The sequence below is a fragment of the Thamnophis elegans genome, chromosome 14 (assembly GCF_009769535.1).
Source record: "Thamnophis elegans isolate rThaEle1 chromosome 14, rThaEle1.pri, whole genome shotgun sequence".
NCBI classification, from domain to species: domain Eukaryota; kingdom Metazoa; phylum Chordata; class Lepidosauria; order Squamata; family Colubridae; genus Thamnophis; species Thamnophis elegans.
Genome location: NC_045554.1, coordinates 398,621 through 402,513, shown reverse-complemented (window position 1 = coordinate 402,513; position 3,893 = coordinate 398,621).

Here is a 3,893-nt window from a genome sequence, read left to right as displayed (position 1 = left end):
CCCCTCCCGCGCCCCTCCCCGCCTGCAGGCCCGCCCCGCCCCGCCACACCCGCCCATCCCCGCTGGGCTCCCGGCCGGCTTGGCAGGCCGCCGTCCCGGGCAGCAAGCCGAGAAAGACCGGCAGAGATGCTTCGCCAGACCACCCAGCCTCGGAACTCTCCTAACCCCAAAGAGGCCTCGACGGCTCCGCCGCCGCCCGACTAGCCCGCCGAGGGCGCCCGCTTGGGGAGCGGGCCGCGTTGCCGATAGATGCGGGCGAAGGCAGCCCCCCCCCCCCCCCCCGGCCCGGTTCCTCTGCTCCGCTGCTCTCCTGCCGGATTTGGAGAGCCGTCGAGCAAGCGAAAGCGAGAGGTTTTCTGGCGGAGCCTTTCCGAGGGCCTGGAGGTGGCCGGGCGGCAGCAGTCGGGAACCGGGGAGGGTGCTCCCAGGCGAGGCACAACTAAGCTTCGCCCAGGGAGGCTCAGGGCGGTTTCATCCATGCCCACGCGGACTCAAGGGGTTTTGGTGCCCAAGTGTGCCAGGCGCTGGCAGGATCAAAGGGCCACGAAGGGAGCCATTGCATGTCCCGGAGCCCGATTCGTCCTCCTTCCCTTAGGACAGTGTTTCCCAACCTTGGCAACTTGAAGATGTCCGGACTTCAACTCCCAGAATTCCCCAGCCAGCGAATGCTGGCTGGGGAATTCTGGGAGTTGAAGTCCGGACATCTTCAAGTTGCCAAGGTTGGGAAACACTGCCTTAGGAGATGTTCAAACCTGTGTTGATAGGGTGGCCTGAGCTGAATCGGCCTCTTGGGGGGGGGTCACTGGCTTCCTTCCTTCGGTTCTTCTCTGGAGGCAGGTGGGGGCCTCTGTTTGACAGCCCTGGGCAACCGAGGCTCAGCCGGACGAAGGGAGGGCAGGAGGGCACCCAGAGCACCTATCCCTGCAAGAGACCTGCAGCCTCTGGAGGACCAGGTGATCTCTGATCTCCTGGCATAGGTCCCCGGATGCCAGGGGTGGGGCGGGGGAGCGTCTCATGGTTATAGTCTGGCTTAAAATGGGGAACCTAGATGGCGCCTCACAATGAAGGGCTCCTTCCGCATCCACCTGCTTTCATTTCCCCACCTCTTTGCTTCTCACACAGTTTTTATACCCCCCCCCCTTTTGCTGAGCTCAGACTTCCATAAAAAGACGGTCCTGCTAATTAAAGCTCCTGCATTCCTCCTTCCTTTCTTGACAACTGACCCATTTTTCTCTCTCTTCCTGGCTTTGCAGCCCCTGGAGACAATCCTGCCCCCCACCCCATCACAAGCTGTTTCTCAGGCTCCCCCTTGGAAGAAGGAGGGGGAGGGGAGGGGGAGGAGTCATCCCCATCTCCCCTTCTACAGGTTGTGTTCCCAGAGACAATGCTGAACTGGGAAGCTGGAGAGGGGTCTGTGGTGGTGGTCCTGCCTGGGCTGGCAGGAGAAAGAATCCTGGGAAGGGATGGCCCAGAGCATCCTGCAGGTCCAAGGGTGGGAGTCAAGCAGCCTCCTCTGCCACCCCCCCAAGCCCCTCCTCTCTGGAGAGGAGGAAGTGGTTCCCAAAACACGGTGGGACACCTGGCTCTTCAGGTGCTGGTGGGACACCTGAAGAGCCTCTAGTCCACCTTACACTGAACAGGGATGCAGCCTTTCTGCCACTGTGCTTAATTCTGTTCCAGATGCAACCAGATTGTCTCTGCCTCCCCAGCAGAGATTGCAGCAGAACAAATCCTCCCCCTGAGGCTGCAGGGAGGGGCTACTACGACGTGGGCAGAAGGGCGCTTCTTTTCCCAAGCTGCATTTCAAGCCAGGTGGGCCCTTCTTCTAGCCCCCCCCCCCACCCGATTGGTGATGCTGGGGCCTCCATTCTGAGTCAAGGATCTCTGCCCCTAAGCAGGCTGCAGAAATGTACAAGGGGGGGGGGAGGAACGCCCCTCGCACCCGCACCCCTGGGCCAAGCATCGAGCTCTGCCACCCAAGGGCCACAGGAGCTCAGCCCAGCTTTTGGGGATTAGTCCAGGAGAGCTGCCCCCAGGGGCTCAGAGCTCAGTTAACCGTTTGGCAGGAACTGGATGAAAAAGCAGGGCAGAAGGCGGTTTATTCCCAGATCTTCCTTAGGGCCGCTTGAAATCCACTTCCTTGGCTTCCAACATTCTCTACCTGTTTGCTAAAGAGCACATAGCATGTGCCAAGAACCTGTGCCGTCTCCTTGCTGTCCGTTGCATTTCCTGCAGATAAAATCCCCTTGGTCTACTTATGAGCATCGTGACATGTCAACCATCTCTAAAAATACTCTGCCTGCCGGTTCCTGCGCATGGGATCCCAGGGAGGCTGTCGAGGGCTCTCTCGCTCAAACGGCCAAGAAGCCCCCGACCCTTTGGGGCCAAGAGCAGCTTCCTCGCTGCCCCTCCCGAGTCAGGTTGGTTTCCCAGCTGTGCCAAGGTTGGATGCAGAGGGAATTCGTCCCAGCCTGTTCTGCTGGAGAGAAAGGATAAACAATGTAAGCTTCCATTACAGGAAAAACCAAAGAGGCCAGGAGACGCCTCCAATCAGGTCTATTTAAGGGACCGAGTGTGTCCAGGTTCATCATTTGTGTGATGCTGCAATGTGCAAAACCAGATTTTGCATGACTCCCTTTCTCTTCACTGCTGCCTGGTGTTCTCTGCCGAAAGTGCAGAGAATTTTCCCCCCGTTTGTTTTGTTTTAAATAATGTGCCACACTAAGTTTCTTCCATAGTAGCAGCGCATGCAAAAATAGCTCAGTGTAAAAATACAGTATAATCTGACAACGTTAACAGATAGAAAAGCATTTTTTAAAAGTCTTCCTCAGGAGGCAAATGGCCAATCCTTTGAAATCACGTGGTGCAAACCAGTAGAACAAGGAAGCAACTTTTATCCAGTGTTCAGCAGAGCTGGGCAGAGATTTGCATAGCCAGAAAGAGGAGCTGTTGGGCAGAGAAAGGTTAAGAAATAGGGCCATGGCTGTGAAGGAGGATGGTTGGGCCAGGTGACCACCCGCTGGCAAAGGAGGTTGACCAGCTCATGGTACTCAGCCCTGACTCTGCTGCGCCTCCCAGCTTTGAGATTCCCTCCAGCTGGATTGGAAACTCCGTGGGGTGAATTCCACAGGGAACTGCAGGGGGAGGCGGGTTCTTGCACTCGCGGTTAGCTCTCAGTGACCGGAGGAGCCTCTGCCTGGATCTGTGGGACCCTCCAGAAAAGCCGCTTTCCTTGCCGCGCTCTCTGCGGCAGACGAAGGGCCGTCCTGGAGGAAAGACAGAAACCAGCCAGGGGAGATGTGCCACAGGCAGCCCGTTTTCCTGGCTGATCCCAATTATCCCAAGGTCCCCTGGGAAGCGGAAGGGAACGGGCCAGGCGGAAGGAGGCGCCCGGCCTCTGAGCCGGCTCCCTGTGCTCTGGGCCCCTGCGACCCCTGGCTAGTCGGAGGATTTCTTGGCCGGGGGTCTGGCGGGGGCCGCCTTCGGCTCTCGGCCTTTCTTCCCATCGCCATTTTAATGAGAAATCATCGGGAGGGGATGCGCAGGAAGCTCCGGCCAGATCCCAACGATCCCGGAGGGCGAGGGGATGCTGGGGGGATCGCGGGCAGGAGATCCCCCGAAAGGATCCCCAGAAGGAAGAGCCAGCCGAGGAAGCGCAAAGCGCCCGAGCTGCGCAGGAGTCACCGCCGGCTCCCAGCGGCTCGCTCGGCCTCGTTGCAGGGACCGCGAGGGGCCGAGCCGCAGCGCACCCGGCAGGGCGCCCCCAGCCCCGCCGCGCCTTCCCCGGCCCGCCCTCCGCCGTCAGCTGTTGCCAAGCGGGCTCCGGCGCCCGCGCCCATTGGCTGCCCGCGCTCCTTATAAGGCAGCGCCAGGCGGCGGCCGGCAGTGCGGGC